The following is a 13,195-nucleotide window of genomic DNA, read 5'->3' as shown; positions in this document are numbered from 1 at the left end:
GGCATGTCCCATCCATCCGACCAAGGTGAAATTTTGTGCAAATCCTCTTGGAGGCTTTCCTGTCTTCGTCAGTGAGAAGTTGAGAACCGAGCTACCAACCTTTGTGTCGTCTGCAAATTTACTAATGCGATTATTGAGTCCAACATCCACATCGTTGATGTAAATAATGAAGAGCACTGGGCCAAGAACCGAGCCCTGAGAGAGAGAGAGAGACAAGAGAAACAGACACACACGCATACAGAAACCCCAATGAAAGAGAAACACGAAGAAAGACAGACAAGACAGATAGGAAAATAAACACATAGACAGAAAAGGGCTGACACATCTCTTAACTCACCCACAAGAAACAAATAAACGAAAAAACAAACAATCAACAACCAAATGCCTTATCAATGTAAAACACCCATATAATACTAAGAGTCAGGGTGTGGCAGGTTAGCGAAGCTTACCAGGCCAATCGAGGTGTATAAGATCCTTTTAACACCTTCACTTTCCTACGTCATTACCTGTCTGATTCATAGTGTGTGACGATCGGTCTTTTATTATTTCAAAACAACATATTTCTCTCTCTCTCTCTCTCTCTCTCTCTCTCTCTCTCTCTCTCTCTCTCTCTCTCTCTCTCTCTCTCTCTCTCTCTCTCTCTCTCTCTCTCTCTCTCTCTCTCTCTCTCTCTCTCTCTCTCTCAGGCAACACACCCACGGCTTAGTAAACATTAAAAACAGAGGGAAAATACGCTGACACATTTACGGCCACAAAACTCAGTGGTGACGACAGGCGGCATACTAGCGATAAGGGGTCATAAAGGCGCCGCAGAGGAAGCGAGAAGAGGGAAGAAGGAGAGGCAGTCGAGAGGAGAACGTTGAGAGAGACACTCACTCCACACCTGGAAATTCGCCCGCACCTGACCACACCGGAAGATGAAGTTAATTATCGTGGCACTGCTCGTGCTTGCAGGTAAGAAAAGGGAAAGTGAGAGGTGGAAAGATGGATGGAGACAGAGTGAGAGAGCCGGCTTGTGCGACTGAAAGGGGGACACTGTAATAAAGGAAAGGCATACGAAGGGTATAGAAACGGCATTTTTCGTGTCTCAAATAGTGTACCCTATGGGGGTATAAAAGAACTCTGATGTACCTGTGACAGCATACCCTTGCCATGGGTATAACATATTCTTCCAATACCCTTGCCCAAGGGTCTAGTTAAGGCAAAGGATACACCGCGAAAAGGTATTCTAGATGATTATATGTCATCATCACCACTACAACGACCACCACCACCACCACCACCACCATGACCTTTCCTGACCCTTTTCAGCCTTACAACACCCTTATTCTCCTCCTCATAAGCACCTTAGTACCCTTCACACACCATTATTAGACCTAACATCATCCATTTTCCTTTAAACCTTCTTTACTCCAATTCTTTAACACAACGATCATCTTCACACACACACACACACACACACACACACACACATACACACACACACACACACACACGAACACACACACACACACATAATCAATCACTGGGGCATACACCGGGGGCGCGTCGCCTCACCCACCCTACGACGAAAAAGGAGTGAGGCAACAAAGAAGTGGGTAAAGTAGTGAAGGTATCAGCAAGTGAGTGAAAAAACAGTTACTCCGCCACTCACACCTTCCCTTTTCACCTCGCTACAGGCACCGTCAGCGGAGATTTCTTCGCTGAGGTGGACCTCAAGCAACACATGGAGACGTTCTTCAAGGACCGCTACCCCATAGAGGACAACCGGCCCACGAGGGAGGCCGCGAGGGAATACATCAAGAACAAGTTCTCATATTATGGCCTCGAGGTGCACGAGCAGAAGTTCAACACCACCATCAACACGGACCCGAGAGGATTTGGTTCTAACACTGTGACGGTGAGTGATGGTTGGGGGGTGTTGGGGAGGGAGGAGAGGGGTCAGGGGTGAGGTAGGGTATGTGCATGTGTGTGTGTGTGTTTGTGTGTGTGTGTGTGTGTGTGTGTGTGTGTGTGTGTGTGTGTGTGTGTGTGTGTGTGTGTGTATTAAGGTGTAAGGAAGAATTGAAAAGTGAGAGGGAAATAGAGGAAAAGAAATAAACGGAGGAGGTGGAGGAGGAGGAGGAGGACACTAAAACAAAATACAACAGGAAGGATTAAAAAGAGAAGGAAAAGAATAAAGATACAGAGATACGTTTAAACACCCCCACACCCACCCACCCAACCACACTCACAAAGTAACACCCCATCCACAAAAACCACCCCACAACTCCGTCACAACTAACTCCCGCCCTATGGTCAGGTGGAGGCACAAACATAATCGGCATCAAGAAAGCCATCACGCAACAAGCCGATGCAGTGGTGGTGGTGGGCGCCGACTACGACAGCAACGGCCTCTCTGACCCTCTCTTCTACAACGGCGCGGGGGTGGCAGCGCTGCTCGAGGTGGCCCGTCTGCAGCTTCAACACCGACTGGTCTGGACGCTTCGCCGATAACTTCACTACCATCTTCGTGGCCTTCGATATCAACACCAAGCACTACAAGGTGAGGGAGGAAGGAAGTAAAAAGAGCCCGAAACGTTAGATAATACGAGTCTTAGGCACATATTCTTAAACGCATCGGGTTCTCATAACGACCATTTCCAAGGTCACAGAGATTAACCGGGTTTTCATCGGTGATTTTCCCGTTCAAGGTGCAGAAGTCGTGTAAAACTATCACATGGGTCACTAAACAGTCCATAGGAAGCCCAGCAACTTTACATTTGACAATACGAGTCTTAGCACACCTGTCTTCACCTGCAGGGATCATCAGGGCATCCGGGCGGCTACCACTTCGTCAAAAACGTGGCTGTGGGACTACATCAGCAAAACCCCAGCTTCTTCGGAGGCGCCGTCATCCTCGACTCAATCATGAACGTACAATATGAAAACAAAACCCAAACCCTGACCACAGGTTTCAATAATGTGAGTGATAGAGATGTGATAGAGAGAGAGAGGAGAGAGAGAGACCCTCGCAATGTCTCTTTACCATTAGCACACCTGAGAATAATTGTCTACACCTGTCCTTACGTAGTACTCTACTGTCTATCAGTCTGTATATCTGTCAATCCGTCTATATATCTATCCATTAATCTTTGTACTTCCCTACCTCCCTACCTTCCTCCCTCCTTACTTAACTATCTACCAACCGATTATACCAGGGAAACGTCAACTTTACTAATATGATTCAAAATGTTAAACAGCCTTATCATCTTCCTCACCCCCGCCCCCCACACACAGCTGTTTCCTGGGACGTACAAGAGGGTGCTAGACAGCGGTGCCAAAGGTAACTTCCTGGCCATGGTGTCTTCCAGCGGGGCCGAATCCAAGCTGAAGGACCAGTTCTCGGGAAACTACAACAAGGTGAGTGTGAATGCGTGTGTCTGTGTGTGGGGGGTGGGTGGGGGTGGGGTGGTTTGTGTGTGTGTGTGTGTGTGTGTGTGTGTGTGTGTGTGTGTGTGTGTGTGTGTGTGTTTAGGTGCTGACTATAGCGCCGGAAGGCTGTCTTGAGGGGCCTATTGGACGGCACCAGCCCATTACTGACGCAGGCGAATCTTAGTTATAGTTACCGCCGTGATGTACGACTCTTGCTTGGCTCATGCTGCTCCCCGATGCTCCACTTGAACGAAGTCACTTTAGTTAGAGTTGATTGAAGATCTGGGCAGCACGTGGGTAATATTCCGCCACTTGGCGATGCTTGAAATATCAGCGTGTTTGGGTGGGAGCCGAACCTATATAAGTCACTATCAGACTATGCGCGCTACGCCTGCTGGACGACCACTCGGCCACCGTGTGTGTGTGTGTGTGTGTGTGTGTGTGTGTGTGTGTGTGTGTGTGTAACGTAATCTTGATTTTTTTTTTTGGGGGGGGGGTCGTAACATAACTGAAACATGCATGACTCTCTCTCTCTCTCTCTCTCTCTCTCTCTCTCTCTCTCTCTCTCTCTCTCTCTCTCTCTCTCTCTCTCTCTCTCTCTCTCTCTCTCTCTCTCTCTCTCTCTCTCTCTCTCTGTGTGTGTGTGAGTGTGTGTGCTTTCCTATATCTACCTACCTACCTTCCTCCATTCCTATACCTACCTACCTACCTACCTACCAACCAACCTACCCATCTACCTACCAAACTCTAATCAACTACCTAACGACTACCTTTTCCCCCACCCTTCCCGCAGGACCGTCAGAGGCAGCGCTACAGGCTGGAGGACATGGTGATGATTAACGGCGGCACAATGGATCCGATCATTGAGCTTATCGTCGAGTCTGACAGCGTTCACTTCTGGACCTTCACGGATGACATGGGCGAGCCCATCCACCTACCCGCCATCCTCCTTACAGACACCGGTGAGTTTGTTAGTTATCTACCTACCTATCTACCTTGACATAAATCTGAACTGGAAGCCTGATATCTCCTTTCTTACTAAATCAGTTTCCTAAAGGTTAAACGTTCTGTATTGTCCTTCTCCCCCACACTCACGCCCTCACCCTCACTGATCAACCACCACCCACCACTGCACCCATCTCCCACGTATCCCCTTCCACGACCATGTCCACCTACCTCCCCTTCGACCCCCAAACACACCACACCCAAACACCCTTGTCCATTCTTTTCCTTTCACCACATCTGCTTTCCTAACCCCCTCCCCTAACGCCCCACACCCACGTCCACCTCCTCACCTCCCTTCTCTTCCCCCCACGCAGCCAGCTTCCGCAGCAACCCCAAAGACGGCTGCTCCACCTGCCGGCCTGTGGATCTACTGACGGAGGAGAGGCTGGAGTTCGTGAACGCCACCGTCCGGGCCACCACTCGCTTCCTCCTCGATCCTTAGGCCACCCTGTTGCCGCCCAAGGGTACGACACGCTTAATTGAGCTACCTGGTGATGCCCGTCTACCTGTTTATCCATCCGTCTCTGTCTGACGGGATAGACTCTTTTACGTTTTTTTTTTTTGTAAGGTCTCATTTGTTTTAGGGATTCAAGGACTAAGTGACTGATTAACACACACACACACACACACACACACACACACACACACACACACACACACACACACACACACACACACACCGCTCCGTAGCACGATCGGTTTGAGCGCTGCGCTGCCAAGCTTCAAAGCCTGACTGGGCGGCGGTTCGAGCTCGCTCATTCCGGATTCTTTCCGTTGACTAGGAGTGGTTACTATCCCCCCCTTGAGCGAGGGGGATGGGGTGTGTGGTGTGTGAGGTTCTGGCAGTACCCAGAGATCGACTATAAGTAGCAACTTGCTCATGTCGGGAGGGTACCTGCTGGCGATTACGAGTCAAAACTCGTGACAGGCCATGGTGAATTACACACACACACACACACACACACACACACACACACACACACACACCTTCGTATCTGTCCCTGTAGCCTTACCAGGTCTAATCTAAGTCCCCGCATGATCAGTCTTACGGAGGGATTTACAGGGAGCTTGGCGGTAATGTGATAAGGTAATGGATGGGGAGTCACTTTCAACACCTCACTCACCCACTTATTCACTCTCTCACTCACTCACTTACTCATATAAGTTCATTCACTCTCCCTCACTAATTCCCTTAATCAGTTACAAACACACACACACACACACGCACACCTACACACACTGTACGCAATCCTTCTGAAATGAAGTCAATCACCACCACCAACAACAATAACACCACCATAATAACAACAACAACAATCTACTCATTTTCAAAAAGGAAAACTTCAAGACGATGAGAATAACGAGAGACAAAATCCAAACACAAAATACTACTACTACTACTACTACTACTACTACTACTACTACTACTACTACTAATAATAATAATAATAATAATAATAATAATAATAACAACAATAATAATAAACTCTATCTATCAATCCACAGAGTCCAACGCTGTGTCCAGTCTCCCATCAATCCTTATGACTGCTCTAATGATGTGTCTTGTCAGCCTCAGCATGTAATGCGAGGGAAGAAGGGAGCACAGAAAGGAAGGAGGGAAAGACGGAAGTGAAGGAAGGAAAACAGTGAAGGAAAAAAGGAAGTGAAGAAAGGAAGAAAGTGAAGAATATGAAGGAAGGAAGAAAGAGTAAATGGGGAGAGAAGACGCAATGAGCTGACGAATGAAAGCAGTGAAGCGATGAGAGAAGATGGGATGAAAAAAGGAATGGAAAGGAGGAAAAAATGGAATGGAGGAAAGGACCCAAAACTTCTCTTGGAATGAAAATTAAAACAAGGATGAAAAAAGGGATGGAAAGGAGGGTAAGATAGAATCGAGGAAGGACTCAAAACTTCTCTTGGGATGAAAATGAAAACAACGATGAAAAAAGGGATGGAAAGGAGGGTAAGATAGAATGGAGGAAGGACCCAAAACTTCTCTTGGGATGAAAATTAATACAAGGATGAAAAAAGGGATGGAAAGGAGGGTAAGATAGAATGGAGGAAGGACTCAAAACTTCTCTTATCTTTCCACCTCTCTTTCCGCCCTTTCTTTCATAGCTCATAACTTCTTCCCTCCTGTCCCTCCCTCACTATCAAACCTCATATCTTTCCTCTTTCCTCCACTCCCTCCATCCCCTTACAGCTCTTACCATCCGACAGAGAATAAACCACCTCTCCTTCTCCTCCTTTCCTTTGTCTCAACTTGATTCCCACGGTAGCCTTGGAATCTTTAAAATCCCAAGCACAGGGGATTAGCAACCACTGCAACCTCTCCTTATTATCTGAACCTCCTGTAACACTCTTATATCCCTTGCTTGATCATGGAAAGGCATACTATGAGCGACTTTGTAAATTACTAATGTGTAAATGCCAATACAAAACCTTGAGTAACGAAATAACGTCTTTATAAAAACAAAACAAAATAATATTGGATTTCTTTTCTATGTAATTTCCACTTTTGATCCTCTTTTTTTCGGGGTTCGTAGATGTAAGAATTTTTCCATCTCTTATATAGACTTCAAACCCTCATACTCTTAATTGTAGAGCAAGCTGAAGTTATAAATTGATTCTTTACGTTTTTTTTTTTTACAGCAGCACAGTTCAAGGCACAAAAAAAAAAAGTAAACATTAATAAAAAAAAAGCCCGCTGACATGTTTTAAGTTTGTTTTAACTCTAAGAGGTGTGTGTGTGTGTGTGTGTGTGTGTGTGTGTGTGTGTGTGTGTGTGTGTGTGTGTGTGTGTGTGTGTGTGTGTTGTGGTGATGGTCGTAAGGGTAAGACATATGCATTGTTTTTTTCTTACCAAACACTATCAACTCAATACCTCTCCTCCTCCTCCTTCTCCTCCTCCTCCTCCTCCTCCTCTTCCTCCTCCTCCTCCACCTCCTCTTCCTTTCCCATCCCTTTCCTTTCCCTGGTTTCTCCTCCGCCTCCCCCAGCAAACCTTACAGTTATCTTCCGTTGATTTCCCTTCGTCCCCACATAGAGTGGGTTAGGTTGGGGGCAAAGATTGGGTACCATCACGTGGGAAAACAGTGATGGCTTATAGGGAGTGCGGAGTGTTCCATTCTCTGTAAAGTTAATAATTTGAGCTTCTGTTGTCTATATTATCAGTAATGTTTTCAAGTCATAGTTGCCATCTAGTCGCCGTCTCGATCCTTGTTCTACCTGACTAACTTGGTAATGAATATGTGTAAGTCGCCCTTTGATTTTTGTTGATCACTCTACATTTTCTTTCCCCCTCAGTGTAATCATTAATTGAATTCCATCTTACAAGAGACCAATGAATGACTGATTGGATGACTGACTGATGAATTTACTGATTGATTAACTGACTGATTAACATATTGATTAGCTAACTGACTGATTTGCTGACTGACTAAATGACTAGCTGACTTGCTAACTGCCTAACTAACTGACTGACAAACTAACTGAATGACTGGTCGTCTGACTGATTGATTGCCTGATTGACTGACTATAGGACCGACTGGCCGACTAATTGACCGTTTAAGCAAATAGACGATGTAAGAAGAAAACATGGTAATGGTAAACGTATCAGTGAGACATAGATGGACACGTAAGGCTTAAATAACGAGGGGGGGGGGGGGGAAGAGGTAAGGAAGAAGAAGAAGAGGAAAAAAGAAGAGGATGAAGAAAAAGGAGATGAAGAACATCAACAAAAACAGTAATAACAAGATATCAGAAAAACAAGGTGAACAAGGACAAGAAAAACAAGAACAAGAGATTAGAAGAAAAAGAAGAACAAGAGATTAGAAGAAAAAGAAGAACAAGAGATTAGAAGAAAAAGAAGAACAAGAGATTAGAAGAAAAAGAAGAACAAGAGATTAGAAGAAAAAGAAGAACAAGAGATTAGAAGAAAAAGAAGAACAAGAGATTAGAAGAAAAACAAGAACAAGAGATTAGAAGAAAAACAAGAACAAGAGATTAGAAGAAAAACAAGAACAAGAGATTAGAAGAAAAAGAAGAACAAGAACAAGAACAAGAACAACAAGAAGACAGGAGCCGAGATAACATACAAAGATCAGCAGACTCAGAACCACTGTCTAAGGAACACCACAAGAGGCCTGACAAGATAGAGGGAGATACTAGCAAGATACCTGGGAATGGAGGCAGGGAGGAGGGGAAGAGAAGGGGAGGAGGGGGAGGGGTGGGAGTGCAGTCATGTCCCCCCGCTATTAGTCTAGTCAGCAAGGTAAGATCTGTTAACAAGGAGCCAAGTCTTCTTCTCGCTACAACGAACTAAAGACGAGAAGCAGATGGAGGTACTGGTCACGTCCTTACTTCTGGCAGGTAAGGAACGGACACGAACGAACACACACACACACACACACACACACACACACACACGGTCCATAGTGCAGTATTTAGCAAGTTCGCCTCACATTCGAGAGGTCCCAAGTTCGATTCCCGGGAGTTGTATAGACGGATGAAAAGTCAGCAGTGAATGGGTACCGAGTGTCTATTTAGGGTTGTGCCTCGCCTATCGTGTGTGTGTGTGTGTACTGGCTAGGGATCGCGAGTCGAGCACGCGATCATACCATGGTGAATGACACACACACACACACACACACACACACACACACACACACAGACGGCCTAATCTCAAAACAACTATATGATGCTTTACCCAAATGATGCAATATAAAAACAAAACAGAAAAGTACTTGACCTACTTGAGAGAGAGAGCGTCATGCAGTCACCCACCCAGCAGAAACATGTACAGAAGCGTGACCCCATTTGATAAGGAGGCAGCCGGGCGATAACCACACACGATAACAAGCTCCGTATCTCTTATCACCACTGGCAGTATGAGACCAATAAAAATTAAGGGACCACATGCAGACACCTCACACAACACTGATAACTTTACTCTATGAATCACTACCTGAGATCGATGCATAGGGGATAGATAAAGGGTGGATAGAGGGTGAATAAAGGGAGGATAGAGTAGATAGAAGGTGGATTGATTGGTGACTCGTTGGTGAAAGAGGGAAGTGAAGGAAGAGGTAAAAAGAAGTGAGGTATGAGGAAAGGCAGGAGAAGAAAAGGGATGAAGGAAACGAGGAAAGAGAAGGAGAAGGGAAAGTGGATAGGTGATTAGTGGGAGGGATGAAGGAAGAGGTAAAGAGAACTGAGGGTTGAGGAAAGGCAGAAGGAAAGGGACGATAGGAGAGGAAGGAGAGGGATTATGGAGGGTGGATAGCTGATTAGTGAATGAGAGGGATGAGAGAAGAGGTTAAGTGGAGAAGTTAGGTCTGAGGAAAGACAGGAGAAGGAAAGAGACGAAGGAAAAGAGGAAAGTGAGGGATAAGGGAGGAGTTGGAATGGTTTGGAGAAAGAGAGAGGCAGAAAAAAAGGGAAGGAAAGAAATGGAAGAAATGGGAGAAATGGAATGAAAGCTGGATAGGAGAGATTAATGTGTGGTTGCTGAAGTAGAGAACAGGCAGGAAGAGATGGGTGAATGGATGAATAGAATAATACTGGCGAGACTAATGGGTAAGATAACATGTGAATAAAAAAAAATGTTACTAATCTAATTTGGGGAGGCGGTGGCTGAGTCGACAGAGTGACGGCCCCGCGTTCGGGAGGACGCGAGTTCAATCCCCGGCCGGTGCTATCAAGCTGGGATTTTTCAGTCGCCGCCGAGTGACTTAAAACTACCCACATGCTGTCCAGAAGACCACCTATCAACCCGGACTCTAGATTCTAGGATTAAAGATAAGCTCCGGGAGGGCAGCATGAGCCAATGCAATATGGCGCCACTATAAACACTCGCCTGCGCCAGAACGGGCTGGGCCGACCATCAGGCCCCACCGGGAAGAAGCCTTTGGCCGACCATCAGGCCCCACCGAGAAAAAGCCTACCGGCGCAATAGACCGCGACTTAAAAAAAAAAAAAAAAAAAAAAAAAGGGATACAAACAAGACACATACAACACAACACACAATAACGAATAGACGAAAGAATACTAACAGAATATACAAGGAAATGTATCAATGAAACAATACAAGAATCACTATACCTATAGCAACCACAACCACCACCACTAACGCCTCCATTCTGTAATCTCCTCCAATCCACCACCACCATCAGCAGCACCTCCATTCTGTAATCTCCTCCAATCCACCACCACCATCAGCAACACCTCCATTCTGTAATCTCCTCCAATCCACCACCACCACCAGCAGCACCTCCATTCTGTAATCTCCTCCAATCCACCACCACCACCACCATCACCTTCACTCTTTAGAATCACCACCTATCCACTACCACCACCAACAACACCACCAACATCTCCACTCTTTCATCAACTCCTATAATGTACCCCCATTATCTCCACTTTCCCTTTCTTCCTATCCATCCACAGGCCTCCACGTGACGTCACAGGTGGAGGGGGTAGAGGTGGACGTAGCGAGCCACCTGATGCACCTCACCACACACAGGTACCCAAACATGGAACACAATGAGGCGAGGGAGCGAACACTGGCCTACATCACCGAACGGTTTGAAGAATACGGACTAAGAGTGGATCATCAAGCTCTCAGCGCCTTCGCCTCCCCTGATCCCACGAACCCCTTCCTCTGTCCTGATCCTTCTTACAATGTGAGGTTGTGGTGATTATAAGGTAGTAATGGTTGATACTGTTATTATGGTATCTATGAGGTAGGGTTCCAGGTTGGAAGTGGCGGAAGTAGTAGTAGTAGTAGTAAAAAAAAAAAGTAGTAGTAGTAGTAGTAGTAGTAGTAGTAGTAGTAGTAGTAGTAGTAGTAGTAGTAGTAGTAGTAGTAGTAGTAGTAGTAGTAGTAGTAGTAGTAGTAGTAGTAGTAGTAGTAGTAGTAGTAGTAGTAGTAGTAGTAGTAGTAGTAGTAGTTCTCCCTGCTCAGGTCGGCCATTCTATGTCTCAGGGGCACCAGACACTCTGGCCCAAAAGCCACCAACATCTCCAATATGGACTATGAAGCCACAGTGGTGGAGAGTGACATTAGGGTGGGTCGGGAGTGACTTGAGTAGGGAAGGAAAGGGGGATCTAGACGTAATAGATGATAGGTGATTTAGTATCAGGTAGTATTAGTGATATGGTTGGATGCCACAGTCACTAGCGAACAGAGTTGGGGCTAATGACCTCCAAGCTATGGAGCCCTCCATGATTATGTGTCGGGAAAATAAACATGGGTGGAGGTATCATTTATGTAGTAAAAAAAAAAAAAAAAAAAAAAAATAGTAGTAGTAGTAGTAGTAGTAGTAGTAGTAGTAGTAGTAGTAGTAGTAGTAGTAGTAGTAGTAGTAGTAGTAGTAGTAGTAGTAGTAAAGATAACTCTTTTTACAATCTTTCTACCCAAGTTATCAGAGTTACACATCTTCATCTAATGCAGTGAAGCGTACTAATAAAAATCTCTCTCTCTCTCTCTCTCTCTCTCTCTCTCTCTCTCTCTCTCTCTCTCTCTCTCTCTCTCTCTCTCTCTCTCATTTTCATCCCCTCCAGGTCCAGGGAGCATGTACTGTACCGGGGGTCAATGTAATAGGCGTGTCAGGACCGGAGAGGGAGGAGGCAGGGGCGGTGGTGGTGGTGGGCGCGGCCTACGACACATCGGGCGTGGGTAATCCGCTTTACGATAACGGCGCGGGCTTGGCTGTGCTGCTGGAGGTGGCGCGGGTGTACCAGAGCTCTGTGTCACGCCCACGCCTGTCCACACTTTTCGTTGCTTTTGATTTGAGTGTGGAGAGCTACTATGTGGTAAGGGAGGGAATGTTTTGTGTGGAGGGGAGGGGTTTGTATTTGTGTGTGTGTGTGTGTGTGTGTGTGTGTGTGTGTGTGTGTGTGTGTGTGTGTGTGTGTGTGTGTGTGTGTGTGTGTGTGTCCCTTTCTCTCTCTTATAATTAATATTTGTCATTTTTTAATTAATGAACTGATATATTAGTTAAGGTAATCCACAAACTATTTACCTGAATCACCAATACCACACAGCTCCACCATACCATAGCTCCACCCCCATTACCACTACAACCACTACCACCGACAACAACCAACACCACAATCACCATCTGTACACCAATCCTAACAGACGAAAGAAGGCAGAAACGAAGAAGGAAGAGTAGATGAAGATGGTGGCAGTGTAATTGGAGCAAGAGAAGAACAACAGCACAGTGAAGACAGAAGAAGAGAAGGAGGAGGCGGAGATGGTGGAGGTGAAAGACGTAGCAGTGGCGGTGGTCTCCCAGGTGGATGGAGTCTGGTGCAAGATTACCTGAGGAGTTACCTGAAGCAGAACACCTCATGCTTCGGCGGGGCCATCGTGTTGGGGCCCCTAATGAACGTGAACCACCGCGACCACTCCCAGGGGCTTGACGACCGCCTGCAGGAGGTGAGATAGATGGAAAGATAGATAGATAGATAGATAGATAGATGTTTTTGAGAAGTATATTATCCTATCACCTTACAAACGCCTTCCTTTACTACTACTACTGCAGCTGTTCCCCGGCGCCCAAGAGCAGGTAGCAGCAGGGGGCCACAGGGGGGACTTTGTGGCCATGGTGACGAAGGGAGGCGACGAGGACGAGGTCGCCCTTAACCTGGGACGGCGGCTGACAGAGAGTTACAGGGAGGTAAGGACTACTACTACTACTACTACTACTACAATCTTTTCATTTTAGGCATCAGGTAAGAGTTTCACGTTTCCAATTTTTTCTCTGATTCA

The 13,195-nt window shown here is 46.1% G+C and overlaps 1 pseudogene; it reads left to right on the top strand.

Moving 5' to 3' along the window:
• Positions 1 to 791: 791 nt before the first annotated feature.
• LOC126993852 (uncharacterized) lies at positions 792 to 6,905 on the top strand (annotated as a pseudogene).
• The last annotated feature ends 6,290 nt before the right edge of the window (positions 6,906 to 13,195 follow it).

The sequence above is a fragment of the Eriocheir sinensis genome, unplaced genomic scaffold (assembly GCF_024679095.1).
Source record: "Eriocheir sinensis breed Jianghai 21 unplaced genomic scaffold, ASM2467909v1 Scaffold690, whole genome shotgun sequence".
Classification (NCBI taxonomy): domain Eukaryota; kingdom Metazoa; phylum Arthropoda; class Malacostraca; order Decapoda; family Varunidae; genus Eriocheir; species Eriocheir sinensis.
The sequence above is the reverse complement of the archived record's forward strand: the minus strand, read 5'-3'. Positions and strand labels throughout refer to the sequence as shown.